A 15,104-nucleotide genomic window follows, 5' to 3' on the forward strand; every position below is an offset into this window, starting at 1 on the left:
CAAAACAAACAGAAGAAAACCACTTGGCCAAACTAAGTTGAAGGGAGGGGTATGCTGGGATTTAAAGAAGATGTTTTTTATTCCTCAGGAAATGGAAGCATGCAGGAGTTAGTAACAACCATGTTAAGACCACAGAGGAGGCAGGCAGCCTTAGTGTGGAGCTATACCAGGAAGAATACCATTGTATGTTAAATAGAGGAAGGAAAGAAATCAGGTCCTTTGTGACATATTTATGCTACTGGAGCAAACTAATCATGACACCTGCTTGCTTCTGGACTTGAGTTGTGTGAACCAGTAAATTTTTATGGCTTAAAAAAAAAAAACTAGTTGGCCTTACTTGTGTAGGTCTATTTCCCTGTTCTCTGTTTTGTTTCATTGCACTATGTGTGTGTGTCTCTTCCAATTATGGCTTAAAAAAAAAAAAACTAGTTGGCCTTACTTGTGTAGGTCTATTTCCCTGTTCTCTGTTTTGTTTCGTTGCACTATGTGTGTGTGTCTCTTCCAACACCACACTGTCTTGATTACTATAATATTTTGTAAGTCTTAAAATTGGTTAGAGTAATACCTCCCACTTTTTCTTCTTTTTGAAGATTGTTTTAGCTATTCTATAGGGCCTGTGCCTTTACATATAAATTTTGGAATAAGCTTGTCTATATTACAAAACATTTGCTCGTATTTTGATAGGAGTCACAACCTAGAGATCGAAGTGGGGGGAACTGACATCTTTACTGTATTGAGTCTTTCAATCCATGAACATTGTATGTCACTCTCTCCATTTATTTACTCTTTAATTTCTTTCATCAGCATTTTTTAAGTTTCAGCCTACAAGTTCTGTGCATATTTTGTTAGAGTTATATCTAAGAATTTCACTTTTTGAACAATTGTAAATGGTGCTGGGTTTTTCATTTCAATTCCATGTGTTCATTGACAGTATATAGAAATAGAATAGATTTCAATATGTTGATCTTGTATCCTATGACCTTGCTGAAGTCACTTTCTGGTTCTAGGAGTTTTCTTGTAGATTCCTTGGGATTTTGTATGTAGACAATCATGTCATCTGCAGATAGCACAGTACTACTTCTTTGTTTCAATCTGTATATCCTTTCTTTTCCTAGCCTACTGCACTGTCTAGAACTTCTAGTATTATGCTGAAAAAGGATAGTGACAGTGGACATCTTTGGCTTGTTCCTAACCTTAGGTGGGGGGAATTTAGTCTTCTACTGTTAAGTATAATGTTTGCTTTAGGTTTGTGTGGACGCTCTTTATTAAGTTGAGGAAGATCTCCCCTATTCTTTGTTTTCTGAGAGTCTTTTTCTTTTTCATAAATGGGTGTTAAATTTTGTCACATGTTTTTTCTGCATCCATGTATATGATCATGTGGTTTTTTCTTATTTAGCCTGTTGATACAGTGAATTACATTAACTAATTTTCAAATATTGAACCAGGCTCTTGCATCCCTGGAATAAACTCCGCTTGGTCATGAAGTGTAGTTCTTTTTGCATATTGCCGAATTCTAATTGCTAATGATTTATAAAGGGTTTTTGTACCTCCATTCATGAGGAATATTTGTTTGTAGTTTTCTCTTTTTTGTGTGCTTTCTTTGTTTGCCTTCTGATATCAGAGTAATAGTTGCTTCATAAAATGAAATGGAAAGTGTTTTCTGCTCTTCTGTTTTCTCAGAGATTGTAGAATTGGTGTTAATTCTTCTTTAAAAATTTGGTAGAATTCTCCAGTACAACCATCTGGGCTTAGAGATTTCTTTTGGGGAATTTTTAAACTATGAATTCAATTTCTTTACTAGCTATAGGACTATTTAGATTATCCATTTTATATTGGGTTAGTTGTGGCAGCTTTATTTTTGAGCAAGTGGTCCATTTCATCTAAACTGTCAAGTTGCATCAAGTTTAGATGCAAACAGTTGTTCATAATATTCCCTTATAGTCCTTTTAATGTTTGTTGGGTCTGTAGTGATATCCTGTTTCATTGTGGATATTGGTTTGTAAGTCTTGCTAGAGTTTGTCAATTTATTTACCAGTTTTACTGCTTTTCAGAGAACCAGCTTTTTGTGCCATTGATGTTCTCTATTGTTTTTCTGTTTTCAGTTTTATTGATTTCTATTTTTATTTTAAAAAAGTCTTATTGAGATATAATTCACATATCATAAACTTCACCCATTTTAAGGGTGACAAGTTAGACCAGTTTTGGTACTTTGTACTGTTATGCAACCATCCTCACTATCCAGTTTTAGAACATTTCCTTTACCCCAGAGATTTCCTTTGTGTCTGTTTGCAGTTAATTCCCACTCCACGCTGAGCCCCAGGCAACCACTGACTTGATTTCAGTCTCCATAGTTTTTCCTTTTGTAGAAATTTCATATAAAATATGTAGTTTTTTGTGTTAGCTTTTTTCACTTAGCATAATGTTTTTGAGGTTCTTGCATATTGTAGTATGTATCAGCACTTCATTCCTTTTATTGTTGAATAGTATTTCATTGTAAGGTTATATACCACATTCTGTTTATCCATTTAACCATTGATGGACATTTGGGTTGATTCCAGTTTGGGGCTATTGTGAAAAATGTTGCTATGAACATTTGCTACAAGTCTTTTTATGAACATATGCTTTAACTTATCTTGGATATATACCTAGGAGCTCAATTTGATTGATTTCTTTTTTAAAATAAATTTATTTATTTATTTATGGCTGCGTTGGGCCTTCGTTGCTGCATGCGGACTTTCTCTAGTTGCGGCGAGCATGAGCTATTCTTTGGTCCAGTGCACAGGCTTCTCATTGTGGTGGCTTCTCTTGTTGTGGAGCGTGGGCTCTAGGCACGTGGGTTCTAGAGTGCAGGCTCAGTAGTTGTGGCGCATGGGCTTCGTTGCTCCATGGCATATGGGATCTTCCCGGACCAGGGCTCGAACCAATGTCCCCTGCATTGGCAGGTGGATTCTTAACCACTGCGCCACCAGGGAAGTCCCAATTTGATTGATTTCTGCTATTGAATTTATTATTTTTTGCTTCTGCTCGCTTTGTGTTTATTTAGCTCTTTTTCTAGTTTCTTGAGGTGAGATCACAGTTTATTGATTTGAGAATTTTTATCTTTATTTAGTGCTATATATTTCCCTCTAGGAATACTTTAGTTGCATCCCATAAATTTTGATACATTGTATCTTCATTTTCATTCGGTAAGTGTATTTTTAAATTTTCTTTAAGACTTACTTTTTAGCCCATGGATTATTTATAATTGTGTTTATTTCCAAATGTTTGGCGATTTTCCTGTTGACTTTCTGTTACTGAATTTTAGTTTAATTTCAGGATGTTCAGAGCATATATTTTGTGTGATTTCCATTCTTTTAAAATTGTTGAGCTTTGTTTCCTGACCCTGGATACAATCAGAATGTTCCATGGGTACTTGAATAGAATATGTATTCTGTTTTGGGCGGGATGTTCTGTAAGTGTCAATTAGGCCCTATAAGTTAATGGTGTTCCTTACTTTTTTGATATTCTAGTTAGTAATTCTATCAATTATTGAAAAAGTTTTATCAAATGTTCACTTCTTATACATTTTTTTAGTAGTTCTGTCAGTTATTGTCAAATTGAAGTCTCCACCTATATTTTGGTGGATTTGTCTTTTTTACCTTTCAGTTGTATGTTTTTGCTTAAATGTATTTTGAAGTTCTGTTGTTAAGTACATACACATTTAAGATGGCTATATCTTCCTGGTGGACTGACGCTCTTACCATTATATAATGTCCCTCTTTGTCCCTTTTAATTTTCTTTGGGTAAATAGACATATGAGATTGTTAAATATTCTTGATACTTGATACATTGACCTTTTCGTCATTTTGTAATATCTCTCTTTATCTCTGCTAATATATCTCGTCTTAAGGCCTAATTTTTTCTGATATTAATGTGGTCACTCCAGCTTTCTTATAATTAGTGCTGCATAGTATATCTTTTTCAATTCTTTATATATAAAGTATTTTTTCTGAAGGACATAGTTGAGGCTTTTTTATCTACCACTGATCTTTAATTGGCATGTTCAGATCACTTACATTTAATGTAATATTGATATGATTATGTCCACCATTGTGCTCTTTGTTTTCTCCTTGTCTGTGCATTGTTTTTTTTCCTTATGGAACTTTTTATTAATAATTTTTATTTTATATTGCAGTATAGTTGATTGTGGTGTTGTGTTAGTTTCAGGTGTACAGCTAAGTGATTCAGTTATACATATACATATATCCATTCTTTTTCAGATTCTTTTCCCATATAGGTTATTACAGAATATTGAGTACATTTCCCTGTGCTATACAGTAGGACCGTGTTGATTACCTATTTTAGATATAGTAGTATGTGTATGTTAATCCTAAACTCCTAATTTATCCCTCCCTGCCATGTTTCCACTTTAGTAACCATAAGTTTGTTTTCGAAGTCTCTGAGTCTGTTTCTGTTTTGTATATAAGTTCTTTGTATCACTTTTTAAAAAATTCCACAGATAAGTGATATCATATTATGTTTATCTTTCTCTGTCTGACGTACTTCACCTAGTATAATATTCTCTAGGTGCATCTATGTTGCTGCAAATGGCATTATTTCATTCTTTTTTATGGCTGAGTAATATTCCGTTGTGTGTGTGGGGTGTGTGTGTGTGTGTGGTGTGTGTGTGTAAGTGTAATTGCACATCTTCCTTATCCATTCCTCCATCAGTGGACATTTAGGTTGGTTCCATGTCCTGACTATTGTAAATAGTGCTGCAATGAACTTTGGGGTACATGTATCCATGAGGTTGATATATATATATATAGTGTGTGTATATATATATATATATATATATATATAGTATATATACAGGATTGTTTTAAGTTGCTTGTCTTTTAATTTCAAATGCACTTTCAATATCCTGCATTTGTACTCTGCTTTTCTCACAATTGCTGGTTTTGATAGCATATTTGTGTGTGGATGATTTCCTTCATTTACTGTATGTTTGCATTTACCAGTGAGCTTTCCCATTTGTAATTTTCTTGTTTCTATTTGTGGCCTTTTCTTTTCCACCTAGAGAAGTTCCTTTAGCATTTGTTCTAAAGCTGGTTTGTTGGTGCTGAATTCTCTTAGCTTTTGCTTGTCTGTAAAGATTTTGATTTTTCTGTGAAATCTGAATAAGAGCCTTGCTGGGTAGAGTAACCTTGGTTGTAGGTTTTCCCCTTTCCTCACTTTAAATGTATCATGCCACTCCCTTCTGGCCTGCAGAGTTTCTGCTGAAAAATCAGCTGATAAAGTTATGGGGGTTCCCTTGTATGTTATTTGTTGCTTTACGCTATTGCTTTTTTTTTTTTTTTTTTTTTTTTTGCGGTACGCGGGCCTCTCACTGTTGTGGCCTCTCCCGTTACGGAGCACAGGCTCCAGACGCGCAGGCTCAGCGGCCATGGCTCACGGGCCCAGCCACTCCGCGGCATGTGGGATCTTCCCGGACCGGGGCACAAACCCGTGTCCCCTGCATCGGTAGGCGGCCTCTCAACCACTGTGCCACCAGGGAAGCCCCCGCTATTGCTTTTATTATTTTCTCTTTGTCTTTAATTTTTGTGAGTTTGATTAATATGTGTCTCTGCATGTTCCTCCTTGGGTTTATGCTGTATAGGACTGTCTGCACTTCCTGGACTTGAGTGAATGTTTCCTTTCCCATGTTAGGGAAGTTTTCAGCTATAATCTTTTCAAATATTTTCTCGGGCCCTTTCTCTCTCTCTCTTCTGCTTCTGGGACCGCTATAATGCGAATGTTTGTGCATTTAACACTATCCCAGAGGTCTCTGAGACTGTTCTCATTTCTTTTCATTGTTTTTTCTTTACTCTGTTCCACAGCAGTGATTTCCACCCATCTGTCTTGCAGGTCACTTGTTTGTTCTTCTGCCTCATTTATTCTGCTATTGATTCCTTCTAGTGTATTTTTCATTTCAGTTGTTGTATTGTTCATCTCTGCTTGTTCTTTAGATCTTCTAGCTCTCTGTTAAACATTTCTTGTATCTTCTTGGTCTGTGCCTCCATTCTTTTTCTGAGATCTTGGATCATCTTTACTATCATCTCTGAATTCTTTTTCAGGTAGGTTACCTATCTCCACTTCACTTAGTTGTTCTTCTGGGTTTTTATCTTGTTCCTTCATCTGGAATGTATTTCCCTGCTGTCTCATTTTGTCTAACTTTCTGTGGTTGTGGTCTCCTTTCCACAGGCTGCAGGATCATAGTTCTTCTTGCTTCTGGTGTCTGCCTCCTGGTGGGTGAGGTTGGTCCAGGTGCTTGTGCAGGCTTCCTTGTGGGAGGGACTGGTGCCTGCCCGCTGGTGGGTGGAGTTGGGTCTTGTCCCTCTGATGGGGAGGGCCATGTCAAGGGGTGTGTTTAGCGGTGACTGTGAGCTCAGTACAACTTTAGGCAGCCTGACTGCTAATGGATGGGGCTGTGTTCCCCATCACTGTTTTTTTGGCCTGAGGGGTCCCAGCACTGGAGCCTGCAGGCTGTTGGCAAGGTCTCAGTGCCAAAATGACGACCTCCAGGAGAGCTCATGACAATCAGTATTCCCTGGGGCCTCCACCACCAGTGTCCTTACCCCCACAGTGAGCCACAGCCAACCCCACCTCCCCAGGAGACCTTCCAAGACCTGCAGGTAGGTCTAGCTCAGGCTTGTATGGAGTCATTGCTTTGTGCTGTGTCCCAGTGCATGTGAAATCTGTGTGCATCTTCCAAGAGTGGAGTCTTCATTTCCCCTAGTCTTGTGGAGCTCCTGCACTCAAGCCCCACTGTCCTTAAAAGCCAAATGCTCTGGGGGCTCCTCCTCCCAATGCAAGGCCCTCAGACTGGGGAGCCTGATGTAGGGCTCAGAACTCTCACTCCTCTGGGTGATCCTCTGCGATATAATTTTTTTTCCAGTTTGTGAGTTGCCTACCCAGTGGGCATGGGATTTCTTCCTCCTTTTTTTTTTTTTTTTTTTTTTTTTGCCATGCCATGAAGCTTGCAGGATATCAATTCCCTGACCAGGGATTGAACCCAGGCCATTGCAGTGAAAGCACCAAATCCTAACCACTAGACCACCAAGGAACTCCCTATGGGATTTCTTTATATCATGAAAGTGCTACTCCTAACATCTTGTTGTGGCTTCTTCTTTGTCTTTGGATGTAAAATACCTTTTTTGGTTGGTTCCAGTCTTTTTTGTTGATGGTTGTTCAGCAGTTGGGATTTTGGTGTTTTCGTGAGAGGAAGTGGGCTCAAGTTTTTCTACTCCACCAATTTGTCCGGAATCAAGGGGCTGCTTTTAGTTTGGGTGCTTGCTGCCTCTTTCCTCAGTGTGTGCTGTCTGTTATCCCCTTGATATGGTGTGTGTAGGTGCAGTAGACTTCTGGTTTGGTGGGGGCAGCAATTGGTGTCTGTTCACTGCCCATGTGTGCCCTCCATCCATTGTTAATTTCTTCTTTGATCATTTCCTGCCTTCTTGGTTATCGTTTAGTATTCTGTTTTGTCTCTGATATTAGTTTATTAAGTATCCTCTTTGATTTTTAAGTGTTTGTTCTGGGGTTTACACTATGCATCTTTAACTTATGATCATAAATGTAACAGAATTTGAGTAATATTACACCACTTTAACAGTATACTTCCATTTCCCCTACTTTGTTTTTTAGTGCCATTGTTGCCACACATTTTACTACTGTAGTATTTTAAGCCCCACAGTATGTTGTTATTATTTTTGCTTTAGGTAATCATTTATCTTTTAAAGAAATTTAAACATGAAAAGTCTTTAATATGCAACCTACATTTTTATCATTTCTGTCACTGATTCCTTACACAGACCCAAGTTTCCATCGGTGTCACTTTTCCTTTCGACTAAAGAGCTTTCTTTAATGTTTCTTGTAGTATAGATTTTCTGGTTATATATTTTCTAGGTTTTTGTTTGTCTGAACAAAAAATCTTTATTTTACTTTCATTTTTGAAAGGTACTTTTGCTAAATATAGAATTCTAGGTTGCCAATTTTTTTCTTTCAGCACTTTAAAGATATTCTTCCTCTTTCTTCTGCCTTGCATTATTTTTGATGCAAAGTCTGCAATCTTTCTTACGTTTGTTCTTCTGTATTTCCTCTGACTGCTTCTAAATTTTTCTCTTTATCAATGGTTTTTAGAAATTTGATTATGATGGACCTTGGTGTATTTTTCTTTATTGTGTGTTTTCTTTATGGTGCATTTTCTTTGTGGTGTGTTTAATCCTACTTGGGGTAGCATACTTGAACTTCTTGATTCTGTGGGTCTATAATTTTCTTTAGATTTAGGAAGTTTGAGGCTATATTTATTCAAATACTATTTATCACATGCACACACACACACACATACAAAATTAGAGAACTCCAATTTCACTTATGTTAGACCACTTGATATTTTCCCACAGGTTGCTGAAACACTGTTCATTTTTTTAAAATCTTTTTTTCTCTGAAAATTGCCTCCAGGTAAAATAACAGAGATCCTGGGGCTCGTCTCATTGCTTCCCTTCTCTCAGTCTTGCACTCCTTTTGAGCCAATGGCTAAAAGCATTTTTCTAAATATTTTAATCAATTTTCTATTTGTTTATAGTGGTATGGCTAGTTCCACATCGTCAGAAGAAAAGGTTTTCACTTTGCTTTTTTTTTTTTTTTTGCGGTACACGGGCCTCTCACTGCTGTGGCCTCTCCCACTGCGGAGCACAGGCTCCAGACACGCAGGCTCAATGGCCATGGCTCACGGGCCCAGATGCTCTGCGGCACGTGGGATCCTCCCGGACCGGGGCACAAACCTGTGTCCCCTGCACTGGCAGGCAGACTCTCAACCACTGCGCCACCAGGGAAGCCCTTCACTTTGCTTTTTGCACTAACAATATATTCTGGAAATCATTCTATATCATTTTACAAAGATCTTTCTTTGTAGCTTCATAAAACTCCATTGTATGTGTACGTATCATAGTATATTCAACTAACTATAGTTTTCCATTTAGGTAGCTTTCAGTCTTTTTGCAGTTACAAATAATGCTGTAATGAATGACCTGGTTCATATATGTATTTTCATAATTTTTGAGGTGTATATTTAGGGTAAATTTCTAAAAGTGTGATTGCTAAGTCATAGGGCAAGTGCATATGTAGTTCTGTTAGATATAACTATTTCCCTATATACAGATTGTACCATTTTGCATTCCAATAGAGGAGAATGTTTATTTTCCCATAGCCTCATCTATAGAATATGTTGTCAAGCTTTTTAATTTTTGCCAATCTGATCAGTTTTTAAAATCTCAAAATCATTTTAATTAGAATTTTTCTCATTACTGTTGAAGTTAAATACCTTTTCATATGTTTAAGAGCCAGTTTATCTTTCTAAAAGTTGTTCATGTTTTATATTCATTATTCTATTTTCTATCTTCTAGATTTTTTTTAGTATTTTGTCTTTTAGAAAGTTATTTATATGTTTAGAGATATTAGCCCTTTGTCCAAGATATAAGTTGCAAATATTTTCTCCTAGCTTGTCATTTGCCTTCAACTTTGTTTATGGTATTTTTGCACTGCAATGTTTTTCCCCCTTTATTTTTATGTAACCAAATGAATCTGTCCTTTTCTATATTGCACTTAGGTTTTGAGTCATAGTTAGAAAGCCTTGTCCCACACTCAGATTGTAGAAAAATCCATCAGTTTTCTTCTAGTATTTGTATGGTATTTTGGTTTGTACATTTAGATCCCTGATCTATATGGACTTTATTCTTGTGTGTGCTGAGGTATGGAACTAATTTTATCTTTTTTTCTTTTTTTTCTAAGTGGCTATCCAGTTGTCCCAGTACATAAAAAGTACATAAAAACTTCATCCTTGTCTCGGTGATTTGAGATTGCATCTATATCATGTACTAAACTTCTATCTTGCCAGAAGGTTTTAAAGATCAGAAAGTCACACTTCTTTCTCAAAGTTATCATTATATATTGATGTCAATTACTTCGTTTAGAAATATAACTCAGCCGTACAAGGCTACCTGTTTCAAAAAATTGATAATAATTTAGGTAACAATATAATAGCATGCTGGGGAAAAATTAAACAAATTTCATCTGTCTAAGGAGACTTAAGGTCTCTTGGGATATTTTCATATGGACAAATTTAGCAATTTTTTGCAGGTAGTTTCCTGACATATTTAAGCTTTGTGGTATAATGAACAGTAATAGTACTGATGTGATCAAGACTAAAAGAGATTATCACTCAAATGGAAGGGAGAAGTAAACCTCTTTTTTTTTTTGCTTAAACTTTGACCTCTAAATCACTGATTGTAGTTCCAAAATATTTTAATGAAATAATTTCTTATTCTTAAGGTTCATAGATCATCTTTTCAAATCAAAGTATGCAAAATATTTTCTCACATAAATAAACTTCAGATAAGCTTCATGGAAATATTAAGGCTAAACCATTCAGCTTCCATCAAATCCTTGAATATCCTACCTGTCTGCATCGTGGTACATGTTGATCTATTGATTATCTGTTTTTATATAATTTCTACTTAAATTATCCCTTAATTTGACCTTAGGATGTTCCTCAAATCAGCAAATTAGATTGAATTCAAAGATTACTAGATGATATTTAGGCTTTTAGGGGATAATACATATGTTTTTCCTTGAATTCATTAATTTAATAGTATCATGAATAAGATTTTTTGATATTATTAATCCTCTTGGAATAAATAATATTAGGTAATTACCTAATATTTTAAAAATAATATTAGGCAATACTTATGGAGAGCTTCTCTGGGCCAGGCAAGGCCATTTTCATGGGCATGTGAACTGTGCAGTCATACTGGTTCCCAACCTTAGAAGGGCCCTGCATTTGGTTTAATGCTCTTCTGTCATCATCTTGAAATTGTACTAATTTTTTAACAGGGAGCCCCCTGTTTTCATTTTGTGCTTGTCCCGCAAATTATGTAGCCAGTCCTGGTACCAAGCACTGTGTTTAGCAAGGAGAGTATATAATTTAATATATATTTTTGAAAGATTCTTCAGGTTTCCACATGTGGAATGGAGTTTAGGGAAAGCAAAAGAGGAAGTAAGAAGACCAGAGAGGAAGCTGACAGTATTTAAGGTGACTTTGTCTCAGGTGGTAGCGGTAGAGGGGAAAGTAATTGATAGATTCAAAGTATATTTTGGAGGTAGTAAGCATTGACATGAACTGGTAATGAATTAAATGTTGGAATGTAGAAAGAGATGTTAAGGATGACCTGAGAATTTTTTTTTGTAAATTTATTTATTTTGGGCTGTGTTGGGTCTTCGTTTCTGTGTGAGGGCTTTCTCTAGTTGTGGCGAGTGGGGGCCACTCTTCATCGCGGTGCACAGGCCTCTCACTATCGCGGCCTCTCTTGTTGCGGAGCACAGGCTCCAGACGCGCAGGCTTAGTAGTTGTGGCTCATGGGCCCAGTTAGCTCCGTGGCATGTGGGATCTTCCCAGACCAGGGCTCGAACCTGTGTCCCCTGCATTGGCAGGCAGATTCTAAACCACTGCGCCACCAGGGAAGCCCTGACCTGAGAGTTTTTGACTAGACTAGAAGTGCCCATTATTAGATGAGGAACTTTGGAGACAGAACATTTTTGAGGGTGTGGTTAAGAGTTGGATGTGACGTTATGCTAAGTGAAAGAAGCCAGATACAAAAGGCTTTGCATTTTTAAAAAATTTTTAAATTGAAGTATAGTTGATTTACAGTGTGGCAGCAGAGTGACTCAGTTACACACATATACATTCTTTTTTATATTCTTTTCCACTATGGTTTATCCCAGGAGATTGGGTATAGTTCCCTGTGCTATACGGTAGGACCTTGTTGTTTATCCATTCTATATGTAGTAGTTTGCATCAATCAACCCCAAACTCGCAGTCCATCCCTCTCTCTCTCCCTACCCCTTGGCAACCACAAGTCTGTTCTCTATGTCTATGAGTCTGCTTCTGTTTTGTAGATAACTTCATTTGTGCCATTTTTTAGATTCCACATATAAGGGATATCATATGGTATTTGTCTTTCTCTTTCTAACTTAGTTTGATAATCTCTAGTTGCATCCATGTTGCTGTAAGTGGCATTATTTTGTTCTTTTTTTATACTGTGTAATATTCCATTGTATATATGTACCACATCTTCTTTATCCATTCATCCGCCAATGGACATTTAGGTTGTTTCCATGTCTTGGCTATTGTGAATAGTGCTGCTATGAATATAGGGAGGCATGTATCTTTTTTGAATTATAGTTTTGTCCAGATATACGCCCAGGATTGGGATTGCTGGATCATAGGGTAATTCTATTTTTAGTTTTCTGAGGAACCTCCAAACTGTTTTCCATAGTGGCTGCACTAACTTACCTTCCCACCGACAGTCTAGGAGGGTTCCCTTTTCTCCACACCCTCTCCAGCATGCGTTATTTGTAGACTTTTAAATGATGGCCGTTCTGACCGGTGTGAGGTGGTACCTCATTTGCAGCTTTGATTTGCATTTCTCTAATGATTAGTGATGTTGAGCATCCAAAAGGCTATGCATTTTATAATTCCCTTTTTTGTGAAATTTCTAGAAAAAGGAAAACTATATAGAAAATCGATCAGTGGCTGCCTGAAGCTGGGGGTGAGAGCAAGGATTGACTGCAGACAGGCATGAAGGATTTTGGGGGTTGATGGGAGTATTCTAAAATTGGATTGTAGTATTGGTTGTGTAAATGTATAAAATGGCTAAAAATCATTGATTGTCCAAGTGAGCTGGATGGTAAGTACAAAGCTGTTCAAAGACTAATATAAAAGATTGAGATACCGGTGATTATGTCAAGGAGTACTATTATTATTCCCATTTTATAGATAAAGAAAATAAAAGTTAAAAATAAAAGCTTCATGGTTACCTAGCTACTAAGTATAATGTCCAGTGTTGGAACTCAAGTCTTTTTGACACTAAGGCCTCACTGTTGAACACTATAATAGATTCACTTTCTATTTTAAAATTGTTTGCTGCATCTTGTTGATCTAAGGCTCTCTTGGAATTATAAAACAGAGAGGAAAGAAGATAGAGACTGGAAAATTCCGTTGATCCTGTACACTGGTACTTCCATTTCCCCTGGATATAGGTGACAGCAAGTTTTATGTCCAGTGTGAGTTATATTACCACACCTTGCTTGACTCTTTGGCAAACTATGTTTTCTCTTTCAAATCATTAGGTTAAGAAATAGTTTCGCTAGCGCCACTTGTAGCTTAAAAGACTGACTGTATCTTCCAAAAATGCTTTCTCCTAGGGAAAATGGATACGCACGAATATATATAGTCCTTACTGCATGTAATGATTACTATGCCATTAGCATAAATATTGCTATATTAATAAGCCTTAAGTATGGGGAGATGTTGGTCAAAGGGTACACATTTTCAGTTATAAAATGAATGAGTTCTGGAATCCGATGTACAGCATGGTGACTATAGTTAACAATATTGTAGTGTAACTTGAAATTTGTTAAGAGAGTAGGTCTTAAATGTTCTTACCACACACCTTAAAAAATGGTAACTAGGTGAGGTGATGGATGTGTTAACTATATTGTGTTGATCATCTCACAATATATACATATATTAAATCATCGTGTTGTACACCTTAATTTATATAATTTTGTTTGTCAATCATGCTTCCATAAAGCTGGGAAAAATTAAGCATCAGGTGCCTACGGTGCTAGTCACTGGGGAGGCAAGTGATAATCAGAACAGGCATGGTCTCTGCCTTCTTGCAGCTTTATTGTTTTAGTGGGAGAGGCAGGCACTATGCTTAAACAAAATATAATTATAAAATTTTAAATTGTGCTAGGTTCAATAAAGGAGAATATAAGGTTCTCTGTGGGAGCATAACAAAGGATCCTGGTTTTAAGTGGGGCCTAAGGAAGACCTCTATTAGAAAACAACATTTAAACTGAGACCTGAAAGATTTGTAGAAATAAGCAAAGGAAAGGAAGGGAAAGAAGCTTTCCTAGGAGAAAAAAGCATGAAGAGCTTGGTTGACGGACCACACTGGAAGCAGTGTAATAACATATTGAGAGAAGGGGAATGCTTGAGAACTTGGATACTATGCAAAGGATTTGGTATTTTATTTCAAGAGTAGTGAGTGAGATGCTGCTGAGAAGTTTTGAGCTGGAGAATCTTCTGATTCAATTAAAATTTTAAGATCACTCTTGCTACTGTAAACAATGGATCCAAGGAGGGTTCTGCTGGCTTATGAAGAGGTCTTAGGAAAACTATGGGCTTTATTGTTAAAGGGAAAACTACTGCAGCTTTTAAAAGCTAGTTTTTGAAACCAGAATGTCAATTAAGTGATGGTGAATAGGGAAAAAAATGATTGATAAATTGGTATGTCTGAAAAACCTACTAGATCAGTGCTTCTCAAACTTTACATTCAAATCACCCTGGCTTTTTGTTAAAATGCAAATTCTGATTCAGTAGGTCTGGAGTGGGGCATTTCTGCATTTCTAACAGCTCCCAGGTGATACCCATGCCATTGGTCCTTGGCTCACACTGAGTAGCAAGTGGCTGGGCTACTATATATGTTCTAAATTCTATATTCTAATCTTCTAATACCTATCAGCCTTCTTGGTGGTATGGACAATTGTCAAATTTGAGTATTTAAAACTGGAGGTTTTAAGAGAGAAAGTATTGAGGACATAGAGAGACAGGTCAAATATGGCTTTTCATCTCTTCAATAAATATCCTATATATACTTCCTATATACCTATCTAACCTCTCTGCCTACCACCCTTCCTCAGGGTTCAGTTAAAATTCAGAAAGGACTATACGCAACCAAAGTGGTGTCCAAGATAAGCGTACAGAAATAGTATGAGGTTCTTTACATCTAGTATCTAATGGGGTGATGTGCATCATTAATTAAGACTTACTATGTGCCAGGATTTTAGCTGCCTTATTCATTTAATAAGATAGGAACTCACGAACCCTTTAAGGATGTACAACTCAGTTCTAACTTATATCATAGCTGACTCTCTTATTCATTATCCTAATCATTACTATTTTGTTTGACTACAATCCTAAATGCAGAAAACTTCAGGCTCTTTATTCTGTGGCTAAAGGCTTT

At 36.8% G+C, this 15,104-nt stretch overlaps 1 protein-coding gene across 18 annotated transcripts in view; it reads left to right on the plus strand.

Annotated features, from left to right (window-relative positions):
• The window catches only part of LOC137221796 (protocadherin gamma-C4), a 169,302-nt gene that overhangs the window by 121,520 nt on the left and 32,678 nt on the right, over window positions 1–15,104 (plus strand). The gene's annotated exons all lie outside the window — the stretch shown is intronic.

The sequence above is a fragment of the Pseudorca crassidens genome, chromosome 3 (assembly GCF_039906515.1).
Source record: "Pseudorca crassidens isolate mPseCra1 chromosome 3, mPseCra1.hap1, whole genome shotgun sequence".
In the NCBI taxonomy this organism is placed as follows: Eukaryota; Metazoa; Chordata; class Mammalia; order Artiodactyla; family Delphinidae; genus Pseudorca; species Pseudorca crassidens.